Source organism: Halichoerus grypus, chromosome 10 (genome assembly GCF_964656455.1).
Source record: "Halichoerus grypus chromosome 10, mHalGry1.hap1.1, whole genome shotgun sequence".
Lineage (NCBI taxonomy): Eukaryota > Metazoa > Chordata > Mammalia > Carnivora > Phocidae > Halichoerus > Halichoerus grypus.
Genome location: NC_135721.1, coordinates 115,875,509 through 115,889,479, shown reverse-complemented (window position 1 = coordinate 115,889,479; position 13,971 = coordinate 115,875,509). Strand labels below are relative to the sequence as shown.

Here is a 13,971-nt window from a genome sequence, read left to right as displayed (position 1 = left end):
GGGATCATGACCTGAGCCGAAGGCAGATGCTTAACGACTGAGCCACCCAGGCGCCCCACATGCTAAGTTTTAGAAGAGAATGTGATCATATATCACCTTTTAATTTAAAATTAATTAATACATTAAAATTAAAAAAAATGAAGAGTTACCAACTTCAACTAGATCCTCCATGTTTCAACTGGTCCCCTTTTTCTTTTGTTCTCTATGACACTTTAAATTTTCTCCACTCTTCTATAGTCTCATGCCATCTGCATTCCTCTGAATAGAAAATCTCTCCACCCTAGTTCACAGAGAAAATAGGAATCATCAGAAAGGAAATTAAATATTAATATTTTTTTCTCTTGTGCTCAACATCTTAGCTCATCATCTCTTGTGTGAATCCCTCTTATCTCTTTTTAATATGTGATGCCACTTGTCCTAAGGTACATGTAGGAGCACTACACCATTGTTTTTCAATATTACGTATGTAAGCTATGGATTTGAAAGCAGAAAGCATCTTCACTTTGGCTTATAAAATCCTTTATGTGGAAGATTGATGAGGTAAGTCTTTATATTCTGTATAAAAACAAAACTAAATTCATATATGAAAGTCGTTAGTGTTTGGATACTATTAGCCTACTAACTGGTCTTCCATCTTCATATTTTCCCTTCTCTGATCCATTCTGTGTATAGTAGTTAACATCAGCTTTTTTTTTAAATTTTATTTTATTATGTTATGTTAATCACCATACATCATTAGTTTTTTTTTTTTTTAAGATTTTATTTATTTATTTGACACAGAGAGAGAGAGAGACAGTGAGAGAGGGAACACAAGCAGGGGGAGTGGGAGAGGGAGAAGCAGGCTTCCCGTGGAGCAGGGAGCCTGATGTGGGGCTCGATCCCAGGACCCCGGGATCATGACCTGAGCCAAGGCAGACGCTTAACCGACTGAGCCACCCAGGCGCCCCACATCATTAGTTTTTGATGTAGTGTTCCATGATTCATTGTTTGCGTATAACACCCAGTGCTCCATTCAATACGTGCCCTCTTTAATACCCATCACCAGGCTAACCCATCCCCCCACCCCCCTCCCCTCTAGAACCCTCAGTTTGTTTCTCAGAGTCCATAGTCTCTCATGGTTCATCTCCCCCTCTGATTTCCCTCCCTTCATTTTTCCCTTCCTACTATCTTCTTCTTCTTCTTTTTTAAACATATAATGTATTATTTGTTTCAGAGGTACAGGTCTGTGATTCATCAGTCTTACACAATTCACAGCGCTCACCATAGCACATACCCTCCTCAATGTCTATCACCCAGTCACCCCATCCCTCCCACCCCAACCACTCCAGCAACCCTCAATTTGTTTCCTGAGATTAAGAATTCCCCATATCAGTGAGATCATATGATACATGTCTTTCTCTGATTGGCTTATTTCGCTTAGCATAATACCCTCTAGTCCCATCCACGTTGTTACAAATGGCAAGATTTCGGGTTTTTTTTTTTTTTTTTGATGGCTGCATAATATTCCATTGTATATATATACCACATCTTCTTTATCCATTCATCTGTTGATGGACATCTTGGCTCTTTCCATAGTTTGGCTATTGTGGACATTGCTGCTATAAACATTGGGGTACACGTACCCTTCGGATCACTACATTTGTATCTTTGGGGTAAACACCCAGTAGTGCAATTGCTGGGTCGTAGGGTATCTCTATTTTAAACTTTTTGAGGAACCTCCATACTGTTTTCCAGAGTGGCTGCACCAGCTTGCATTCCCACCAGCATTGTAGGAGGGTTCCCCTTTCTCCGTATCCTCGCCAACATCTGTCATTTCCTGACTTGTTAATTTTAGCCATTCTGACTGGTGTGAGGTGGTATCTCATTGAGGTTTTGATTTGGAGTTCCCTGATGCCGAGCGATCAACATCAGCTTCTTTTTTTTTTTTTTTTTTTAAGATTTTATTTATTTATTTGATAGAGAGAGAGACAGCGAGAAAGGGAACACAAGCAGGGGGAGTGGGAGAGGGAGAAGCAGGCTTCCTGCCGAGCAGGGAGCCCGATGCGGGGCTCGATCCCAGGACCCTGGGATAATGACCTGAGCTGAAGGCAGCCGCTTAACGACTGAGCCACCCAGGCGCCCCATCAACATCAGCTTCTTAAACATGAGCCATATAGCCCTCCCCTGCTTAATATCCTCTAATGGCTTCCAGCTACACCTAGAATAAAATACAGACTTCATCTAGTAGTCCTTGCATAATTTAGCTTCTGCCAATCTTAATTATTCTTTAAATTAATTCAAGATTAATTAATTAATTCAGATTAATTAATTCTGAATTAATTAATTCAGATGCCACACTGGTTTTCTTTGGATTCTTTTTATTTTTTTAAATTGAAGTATAGTCGACATACGCTGTTATATTGGTTTCAGGTGTACAACATTGTGATTCGACAACTCTATACATTACTCAGTGCTTACCATAAGTGTAGTCACCATCTGTCACCACACAAAGTTATTGCAATATTATTGATTAAATCCCTATGATGTACTTTTCATCTCTGTGACTTATTTCATAACTGGGAGTTTGTACCTCTCAATTCCCTTCACCAATTTATCCATTCCCCCACCCCCTTCCCCTCTGGCAACCACCAGTTTTCTGTATTTATGAGACTGTTTCTGCTTTTTTGTTTATGTGTTTTGTTTTTAGATTCCACATATGAGTGAAATCATATGGTATTCCTTTTCTCTGTCAGACTTATATCACTTAACATGATACTCCCTAGCTCAATCCATGTTGTCAAAAATGGCAAGATCTCATTCTTTTTTTATGGCTGAGTAACATTTCGTTGTGTATATATACACCACATCTTCTTTATCCATTCATCTATGGATAGACACTTAAGTTGCTTCCATATGTTGGCTATCGTAAATAATGTTGCAATAAACATAGGGGTACACGTATCTTTTTGAATTAGTGTTTTTGTTTTTGGGGTGTAAATACCCAATTCTTCTCTAACTACCCTAAATAAACTCTTATTCTTTCCCATTTCAGGACTCTTGCCCTCAAATCTTCTTTCCCTTTCTCACCCCCCAATACTTGCTGATAAAAATAGCATGTTCAGAGTCACTTCCCATGGCTAGCTCCTATTCATCCTTTGAGTCTCAACTTACATGCCACCTCCTCAGAGAGGCCTTACCTGGCCATATTATCTAAAGTGTAGTTTCCCATGTTATTCTCAAGTTTAGCTCTTTGTTGTTTCCTTCAAAGCACTTACCATATTTTTTTTTCATAATTTTTAATTATTTTATTTTTTCATTGGTTTACTAGACTTTTGCATGCCTCCCCCACCAGTCTAGGAGCTCCACAAAGCCATTATCCACACCTGCCTTGTGACCAGCACATAGTGAACATTCACGGGGTCTTTGCTGACTGAATGAAAAGAAGTCCTTGAACATCCTGTCCCTCTGCTCTCAGTCAACCCCCCGGAGCATCCACCCACACCTTTTCTCCTCTATTGCTCTTGGGATACAATGGAAGAGATGCTCTAGCCAAGGCCATTCTCTCCCACCTCCTTAAGAAACTCCTTGCATCCTTGATTCTTTCTTCTGTTAATACTCAAAGATGTTCCCATGAAACAACCAACCTGCCAGAAACCCCAAAAGTTCCCTTCAGGCCTCAGGTCAGCCCTTGCCGGCCCTCTTCCCCTGACTTTCAGGACTCAGCTGAACACTCTCCTGTGTTCCTCTACAACTCCTTCTCAGGTTCTTTTTTTTAGGGAGCCCTTAAATGTTGGGATCCCCCAAAGTCCTTTTTTTTTTTCAACCCCCCAGTGACAAGGGGGAGGGATTCTCGTGGGGGTAGAGTCTGGAAGAGTTCTGACAATGGGGCGCTGAGGAGTGAGGCTGGGTGAAGCGGGGTGGATAAGGAGAGAGCTATGAAAAGCCCGAGGCCACTGGTCAAGGAGGACAGGTGCTGCGGCGAGGACTTGAGCGTCTGTGACGTGTCGTGGGGGGGAAGACTGGAGAGAACGGGAGGCGCGCGCCGGGACCAGGCAGCCTTGCGCTCAGCAGAAAAAAGCGCGCGCTCGTGAGCGCGGTGGCCTCTGTACGCCTGCGCCGCAGTTGCCGGGCACCCGCCGGCGAAAGGACAACATAGGCAAAGGGTGGGGGCCGCGGGGACTCCGGAAGGCCACCCTTTACCCGGAAATGGTTGTAGAGGAACATGGCGTTGCTGGTGCGAGTCCTTGTGAGTGAAGGAGTAAATTGCTGCGGTCGCCCGCTGGGCCCCAGGGTTGGACTCGGAGAGGGCAGGGCGGGAGAAACTGGAGGAAAGTGCAGGAGGGGAGCTTGTGCGGCAGCGAGGCTACGCGACCGCCTCTCTTGCGGGGAAACTGAGGCAGCGTCCTACTTCCCCCTACCCTCCGTTTGGCTGTGGCTTCCCCCTCTTTGGAGGAGGGAGAGAGCGACATCGGACCTAAATTTGGCGAAGTTTGCTTTTTCTTAGTCACCTCATGCGACCTCTTTCCCGCAGGGAGAGGCAGCACGTGGGGGCACTGATTGGAGTGTCGGGAGACCTGGGTTCTAGTTTCTCTTCTGTCACTGATGCCCAGTGTGACGTTGGACGAGTCACTTTCGGGCCTTTTCCCGATAGGAAAAACGAGGTTAATCTGCAGTCCCTTTGGTTTCTGAGGTTCTCTGGGTTTGTTTCCGAGATCGGTGAGACGATTCGTAACTGTACAGTTAAGTGGAATACTATTATAGGTTGTTAGGTTGAAAGCTGCACAAAAACCGGGCTCAGATCTGTCGTTTTGCCTTTGCCTAGCACAGTGTATGGCACATCATAGGTGTTCAAGAAATGTTTATTGAAGGAATTAATGAAGTAAGGAAGGAAGGATTATTAGACTGCTTAAGGGAAACTGCTGCACTTGTGATTCAGTCCTTATCCTTCTCCATTCTCTGACATCTGGGAATTCAAGGAGAAAGAGAGCAGGAAAAGGTTAGGAAGATACAGAGCTTAGTTACTAATCATTGAGGGATGGAAGGGTTTATAATTTTAGTGAGTCTTTCAAAAATTGGGTCAAGGACATTGTTTTTCAGAGCAGACACTTTCCATTCCTGCCTCTGGCTATCTTGTGAGTTGTTATTTACACTTAACGTTTCTCATCTTTTTATATATGGTTTACAAGGACTGCTGTTGTACCTCTTGTATTTCTTGTCAGCCTAGCAAAGGCTGCTCAGTAAGTGTTTGAAGAATAATAGCTCATTTAACTTACAGAAAGATTCATTTGGTGAAGTAATTGTTGATGCCAGGGCAGAAGTTGATTCAGATTTGAGAACTGCTGTTGGAAATGGCAACTAGGATGTCCTTATTTAGTTTTTAAGGTGGGTATGTCAGGAAAAAGGTAAAAAGTTTATTGGGCTGTACATCCGAAATGAACACCTTGATTTGTCTTGGAAGTTAGTGGCTGTCCCAGATATATTAAATATTCTTGCCCCCTGAGTGTGTGGACTGTTGCAGGTTTATTCTTGGGTGGTAGCATCCATTGAAACCACCTAACTGCCCTCTGTTAGTCAGATTTTTTTTTATTTATTCCTTTCTGTTCATCTTTTTAGATAAAAACCAAGTTTAGATAAGGAAAGTCACTTTTACTTTTTTAGGTTTTAAAATCACTTTCACTTTATACTGTGATTGTTTAAAGGCCTCTTATAAGCTACAATCTCCCTTAGGACTAGTTGCAAGTGGCAGTAAACATGAAAGCAGCAGATATTTATTGAATACCTATTCTGAAGAGGCATTTGCATTAGGTGCTGAGGAATTCACAAATACAGGCAATCTACCTGTCTAGGAGTCTGAAGAGCCTTGGTTGAAAGTTTGGCTCCATTACTTATTGTGAATGTGGCCTTGAGCAAGTCATCTAATTTCTCTGAGCCTCAGATTTTCTTAACAGTAAGTTTGATAGGATTGATCAGAAAATCAATTGATACAGGTGACATTTAAGTGCTTTTCTTCCGTTCCTTTTAGTTTAGCAACTGTTTTGAGAGTTTACTACATTCTAGGAGCTATCCAAGGGACTGAGGATGAAAAACATACACCTTTCTCTCAAGTTTATAATCTAATAGGAGAGACAGAAAAGAGAACTACTAATACAATAGTTGAAATGCTGTGATAGAAGTGTGCACCAGGTGCTACAGGAGCAGAGTAGAGACACATCTAGCCCAGCTTGAGGATAAGCATCCATCAGGGACAGATGCCTGAACTAAATGAGAGCACTAGAGAATGGGAGAGAGCATAGAAGAGAAGCATTAGCTTATGCTACTAATGCCAGACAACCAAGAACTGTACGTGAATCTTTGGCTTGCCTCAGGGACACTTATGGGGAAATGGCAGGAGAGGAGTCAGGGCCTTGTGTTTCATGGTTAGGATTAGAGGTTTATCCTGAGGCAGAGGGGAGCCTTTGAAATATTTTAAGCGAGGGAAGATTTATTTTTAATAGGGTTTTTTCCAAATTTATTTATTTATTTATTTATTTTTCAAATAATTTTCAAGTTGAAAACAACCCAATCTTCATTCTCAAGTTGTTCTTACGCCTATAATATAAACCACTAAGGTACTTCTATAGGGTGAGACCCTGAGTCTTTCAAATGGACTAAGGGAGGAGGTGCATCATGGGTAAGTTGCAAATGCACACTGAGGAGGTTTGAATGGTGTGCAACCTCACGTGAACTGATAGCGGCCCAGTGTCCAGGCTGGTTTCCTGTGGTCCCCCGTTTGTGCCTGGCCCTGGAGACTGGGTTCTAGGACAAGGTTATGCACTCCCTGACCTTTTGTGACTTGTGCTGGAGATAAGTAGTCTGTGATAGTCATGTGTATATATTGCTTGGCATCATCTGTCATGCTGTAGATGGCATTTATGTCAAAGCTTCTGTTTTTAGGGCAAAAAAGTTTGTTTTTAAAGGTTTTTTGATACATTTATTTTTTTATTTAAATTTTCAAAGTTAAAGAATAATTGACATACAATAAGTTGTACTTATTTAATTATACAATTTAGTAACTGTTAACATAGATATATACTTGGAAAGCTATCACCACAATAAAAATAATGAACATGTTTCTCACTCCCCAACATTTCTTTGTGTTCTTTTGCAGTCCTTTTCTCCTTTTGTTCTCCCCCTGCAACCACCACTGATCAGGGGAACACTTTAGTTTCTTTTCTCATTTTTTATTTTATTTTTAAAAATTTTATTTATTTATTTTTTAAAGCTGTGGTCTTTTTAATTTTTATTTTTTTTAAAGTAAGCTCTACACCCAATGTGGGTCTTGAACTCATGACCCTGAGATCAGGAGTTGAATGCTCTACCAACTGAGCCAGCCAGGTGCCTCTCTTCTCTCATTTTTAAATTGAAATTTAAAAATTTTATTTTGAAAGTATAAAAAAGTTAAAAAAAAAAAGAAACTTATCATCGTAAACTCTCATACTCACTGTTAGATTTTTGCTTTAATAGATCCCTGTAGCAGTTGTGGATGGATCAGTCAGAGGGCTGAGATTCAAGTCCTGGAGGCCAGTCAGAAGCTACTCAAGTAATCCTGGAAGAAGTGAGGAAGGCCTGTACTAAGAGGAGAAAGCGTGGTTAAAGAGGAAGGGATGATTTCAACAGGTATTGAGGAAACCATCTGCAGGGCTTGGTGAAAGGTTAGATATTGAGGGTGAGGGAGAGGGATGTCTTAACAGTGAGTCCCGGGTCTGCCTTGGATGACTGAGTTAATATAGCAGTGTCCTTCACTGAGGACTCATATTCAGCTGAGAAGAAGGTGGTGTTTTGTTGTTATTGTTCTTTTTAGTAGCTAGAGAGTTGGTGTTCAGGAGAGAGCAAGGAAGCTGAGATAAAGGTTGTAGTTGAAATAAGACGTTGATATTTCCTGGGCAAGAATATCGATAGCTAACATTTTTAGGGCATTTATCAGGGTGCCCTGGGTGGCTCAGTGTGTTAAATGCCGGACTCTCGATTTCAGGTAATTCTATGTTTAATTCTTTGAGCATTTGCCATTTTATTTTCCACAGTGGCTGCAGTGTTTACATTCCCACCAAGAAAGCATAAGGGCTCCAGTCCAGTTTCTCCACATCTTTGCTAATGCTTGTTATTTTTCCTTCCTTCCTTCCTTCCTTCCTTCCTTCCTTCCTTCCTTCCTTCCCTCCTTCCTTCCTTCCTTCCATAGTGACCATCTTTTTTTTTTAGAGAGTGTGGCTTCCTTCCTTCCTTCTTTCCTTCCTTTCTTCCTTTCTTCCATAGTGACCATCTTTTTTTTTTTTTAGAGAGTGTGGCTTCCTTCCTTCCTTCTTTCCTTCCTTTCTTCCTTCCTTCCATAGTGACCATCTTTTTTTTTTTAGAGTGTTATCAAATTATATATTTATGCATTGTGTGCCCATCAGCATAGATTTAAAATTATTCTTCATGCAGTTGCCTTTTAAATTAAAAATAAAAATGGGGCACCTGGGTGGCTCAGTTGGTTAAGCGACTGCCTTCGGCTCAGGTCATGATCCTGGAGTCCCTGGATCGAGTCCCGCATCGGGCTCCCTGCTCGGCAGGGAGTCTGCTTCTCCCTCTGACCCTCCCCCCTCTCATGCTCTCTCTCTCATTCTCTCTCTCTCAAATAAATAAATAAAATTAAAAAAAAAAAAAAAAAGATTCTTCCAAAAAAAAAAAAAATTAAAAATAAAAATGGAAATAAAAAATAATTATAAACAAAAAATATATTCATGCTTTATTTTTTATTTATCTAAGTAGTTACCTTTATCAGTGTACTTTATTTTGTCATGTGGATTTGAGTTACTATAGTGTCAGAGGTCTCATTTCAGCCTGATGTTTTCCCTTTAATATTTGCTGTAGAGCAGGTCCGCTGTTGACAGATTTTCTTAGTTTTTGTTTATTTAGAAAGTCTTAATTTTTCATCTCACTGCCTTCTGTCTTCCATGGTTTCTGAGAAGAAATCAGCTGTTAATGTTATCAATGATCTCTTATACATGTTGAATAGCTTTTCCTGCTTTTAAGATTCTATGTCTTTGTCTTTCAACAGCTTGATTATGATATGTCCATTTATAGATCTCTCTGAATTTATGCTACTTGAGTTAGTTGAGCTTCTTGGATTTCTAGATTGATGTTTTTCATCAAATTTGGGATGTTTTCTGCCAGTATTTCTTCAAATATTTTTCTGTCCCTCTATTTCTCTCTTGTTTTTCTGAGACTCCCATTATATGTTGGTACATTGGATGGTATACCATAGTTCTCTGAGGCTCTGTGAATTTTTTTTTCATTCTTTTTTCTTTCTGTTCCTTAGTATGGATAATCTCAGTTGGCCTGTTCTCGTGGTCACTGATTTTCTCTTCTTCAAATCTACTGTTTAACCCCTCTAGTGAAATGTTTATTTATTCTTTTCAACAGAAGAATTTCTATTATTTATTTATTTATTTTATTTGTTTGTCAGAGTGAGAAAGAGAGAGAGAGAGAATGCACAAGCAGGGGGACCGGCAGGCAGAGGGAGAGGGAGAAGCAGGCTCCCTGCTAAGCAGAGAGCCTGACATAGGGCTTGATCCTGGGACCCTGGGATCATGACCTGAGATGAAGGCAGTTGCTTAACTGACTGAGCCACCCAGGCGCCCCAAGAATTTCTGTGTTTTAAAAAAATAATCTCTCTGTTGATATTCTCTATTTGGTGAGATAGCATTCTTATACTCTGCTATAGTTCCTTAGACATGGTTTCCTTTAGATTTTAAACATTTAAAATAGCAGGTTCAAAGTCTTTGTCTAGTTTGTCTAACATCTGAGTTTCCTCAGGGACAGTTTATTTTCTTTCTTCAGGGACAGTTTCTCTCAATTTTTTCCCCTTTGTGTATGGACCATGCTTTTTTGTTTCTTTACATGCTTCATACTTTTTTTTTGGTTAAAAATTGGACATTTTATGGGGCGCCTGGGTGGGTCAGTTGTTAAACATCTGCCTTTGGCTCAGAGTCCTGGTATTGAGCCCCACATTGGGCTCCTGCTCCACAGGAGGCCTGCTTCTCCCTCTCTCACTCCCCCTGCTTGTGTTCCCTCTCTCACTGTGTCTCTCTCTGTCAAATGGATAAAATTTTTTTTTTTTTTTTAAGATTTTATTTATTTGACAGAGAGAGACACACTGAGAGAAGGAACACAAGCAGGGGCAGAGGGAGAGGGAGAAGCAGGCTTCCCGCTGAGCAGGGAGCCTGATGCAGGGCTCAATCCCAGGACCCTGGGATCATGACCTGAGCCGAAGGCAGACGCTTAACGTCTGAGCCACCCAGGTGCCCTGGATAAATAAAATCTTTAAAAAACAAAACAAAACAAAAAAAACCCTGGGCATTTTAAATAATATAATGTGGCAACTTTGGAAATCAGATCTGTCCTTTCTCAGAATTATTATTTTTCTGTTTAGTGACCTTTCTGAATTCTGTAAAGTCTGTATTTGTTGTGTGGTCTCTGCTCAGTTAGTAGCTTAGTGGTCAAATAATGATTGGAGACTTCCTTAAATACTTGGAACCAGTAAGTCTCCTGTTTTTTTTTTTTAAAGATTTTATATATTTATTTGACAGAGAGAGAGAGTTAGTGAGAGCAGGAACACAAGCAGGGGGAGTGGGAGACGGAGAAGCAGGCTTCCTGCCGAGCAGGGAGCCCGCTGTGGGGCTTGATGTGGGGCTCAATCCCAGGACCCTGGGATCATGACCTGAGCCAAAGGCAGACGCTTAACAACTGAGCCACCCACGTGCCCCATCGTCTTCTGTTTTTTTCTGAGGGACTCTGTGCACATGTTGGGGCACACCATCAACATTCTGCAGGTTGTTTAACATCTCTGTCTTAAACTTCACTTCCTAAGAGCCTCAAGGTCAACCAGAGGTCTCAGGTCTTTTCTGTCCCTGTACACAGCTCTGTGCATGTGCATGGCCTTCAGATTCACAGGAATATGTCAGACCTTTTCAAAGCCCTTATGAGCTCATTCTCTTGCTTTGCCTTTTAAGCTTTTTTATTAGCCTATTGTTTTCCCCAAGTATTATCCACTACCTCAGGCAGCCATGAAGTTAAACAATTGCCTCTATTTGTTTTCAACTAACGTTCCTGGGGGCACGTTTTTCATATTGGATGCGTTCCAGGACAGCCTCGCAAATGAAGTCTTCCAAAGAACTACTAACAGATCAAATAATGCTAGTGCTTTGCAAATAAAGCTTTAAGGAGCATTAACCCCATTCAGAAGTCAACTTTTCTCCAGAGAAGACTAATTCTTTTTAGTGAATATTGCTATTTTGAAACCAAACCTGGATGCTAGATGTAGTCATTGCCTCCAGGACCTATCAAGACAGGGATGAGAAGTATATGTAAGTGTATACACATACATAAATACACATCTGTTTCTATATTTATATGTATTAAAAACCCATACCAATTATTCTAAATCCATCCTAGTACCACAGGGTTTATTGTACTCTTCTGTCTTTTCATATTTGTTAACTCCTTTCTCTAATAGAAACCCTTAATATTTGTAATAATATATATGCCTATTTGCTCAATCTTAATGTATTTACTGATTTACTCAAGTCTTTCCCAGATTTAATCAGTCTTTTAAAGCTTAGATTGGACACCCCAACAAAGTGGGAGGAGGCAGAGTATTCAGTAATTATAAACATTCTCTGCTCCTCCTGTCTGTGTAAGTATCCTTTTGTAGCATGCCACTTTGTAACTTGCAGGCAGTTTGCTAAGGTAGTGTTTATCTTTCGGATTATGGAATTGAATTAGTATCCATGGTATTCAGAGTATAGGAGCCAGTGGACATTTGCAGAGTAGTTTTGGTGACTGTGGTCGATCTTCATTATTCACAGATTCTGTATGATTGAATTCATTATACTTGCTAAAATTTATTTGTAATCCCCAAATCAATACTCATGGCACTTTTGCGGTCATTTATGGATATGTGCAGAGGAGTGAAAAATTTGAGCTGCAACATGAAAGTTCCTAGCTGAGATAGATACTCTAACTTCTTATTTTAGCTCTTATACTGTAAACAAGTATCCTTTTCACGGTCTATTTAATGCCATGGTTTTTTTTTTTTTTTTTCATTTTTGTGCTTTGTTGGTGATTTCCCTGTTTAATATGGTCCCCAAATGTTAGTGCCATTTAGTGCTATCTAGTGTTGCTAAGTGCAAGAAGGCTGTGATGTTCCTTACAGAGAAAATTTATGTGTTAGGTAAGTTTTGTTCAGGAGTGAGTTACGGTGCTATTGGCCATGAGTTCAATGTTAATGAATCAACTATATATGCATATATATACATATGTAATAAAATAAGATGTCTTTAAACAGAAACACACAAGGTTATGTATTGATTGGTTGATGAAAATGTGACTGGAGGCTTGCAGAAACCTAAGCCTGTATTTACCCTAGGAGCAATGGTTCAGTATTTACTAACTCAGTGTTTGTGTGCACTTTATAAAAGAACACCTTGGGGAATAGGAGAATGGACTCCCTGTAAAGCCTTTTCCAGCTCATGAGTAAGCTGAGGAAAATACTATGTATCTTAAAAACCACATGCGGCAACAGGCTGGTCAGTGGACTAATTAAGGTGTAGTTGAAAAATTGGTCTGTCAGAGTATTTTGAAATACAAATGTAAAATCACCAGCAATTTCCAATATGCACAGGAAATAAAAACATGAAACCTGTCTTTAAAATTTTGGTTTTGAAGTGTTGGTGAGGCAAAAAGACAATAAAACCAGTTCCCATTTAATTATGGTGTATATATTATCCTAAGTTAAGGCAGTAATTTTAACCATTGGAAATGGCTATAAATGTTTTCCTAAACTTGGGAGTTGAGGTATGCTAATTGTTATAGGCCTAATATGTCAGTATCTGTAAGAGGGAGAGAAATACTTCCACAGATTTATATTCATTTATAAATATAAATCTGGGAGAGGTGTGGAGGAAAATGGGCCAAACAGAGTCAGTAGAACCAGTACCTGGAGTCTGGGGAGACTTCTCGAAGCTAATGAGCTCATGGGTTGGGTAAGAGGGAAGAAGAGAGTCCCAGAGGAACTGACCAGAAGAGGATTAGCTTGTGTGGAGAGGAGCAGTAATTCCCAAACCAGGGAATCTGAGTCAGGTTTTGGAACTGCTGAATGGAGAATACAAGGCAGGGTATGTAAGTATAAAGTTGAGTCTAGAAGGGTCCAGTTGGTAAAGATCAGGTGTTTAAGTTTGACTAAAAGGGCACTTGGAGGCACTGCAAGCTTTTGAGAAAGGGAATACCAGGTTCAAAACAATATTTTAAGAAAATGGTTCTTGCTGCTATGACAGTTTGCTGTGAAAAGAGAAGCTTATGTACATAATTCAGTAACAATTGTTAAAATGATGCTTTTTTGTGTGTTTTAGATTTTATTTATTTATTTGACAGAGAGAGAGCGAGCGAGCACAAGCAGGGGGAGCTGGAGAGGGAGAAGCAGGGAGCCCGATGCGGGACTTGATCCCAGGACCCTGGGATCATGACCTGAGCCAAAGCCAGACGCTTAACCATCTGAGCCACCCAGGTGTCCTGTGTTTCAGTGTTCTTACAAAATGATCCTTGGAACACTCCTGTGAGGTAGCTCTTATTATTCCCACTTTACATAAGGGAAAATGGAAGTCCAGAATGTTGAGTAACTAGTTCAGGGTCACACAGCTATTTAATAACTGTCTTGGGATTCAAATACCCTTTCTGCTGCACCTCAGTTTCAATTAAGGGTTTGGACGAGAATTGTTGTTGTAGGATTGGAGAAGGAAAGAACAGAGCTGATTGCTTCTTTCTTCTAATAAGAACTGATTTAAAGTATTGGCATAAAACCAAGTAGAACCAAAATTATAGAGAAAAATTTTGTTGACATGGGGAAAAAATATGATGAAATTCTTCAGAAAATCTTTCAGAAGTTTGTATTGTTCCTACTTGTAATTTCCCATTACTTTT

The 13,971-nt window shown here is 40.3% G+C and overlaps 1 protein-coding gene across 1 annotated transcript in view; it reads left to right on the top strand.

Moving 5' to 3' along the window:
• Positions 1-4,085: 4,085 nt before the first annotated feature.
• UQCC1 (ubiquinol-cytochrome c reductase complex assembly factor 1) overlaps positions 4,086-13,971 on the top strand; it is a 91,448-nt gene continuing 81,562 nt past the window's right edge. The window contains exon 1 of the mRNA XM_078057135.1: positions 4,086-4,225. The gene's annotated coding sequence lies outside the window, so the exon portion shown is untranslated. The remainder of the gene's footprint in view (positions 4,226-13,971) is intronic.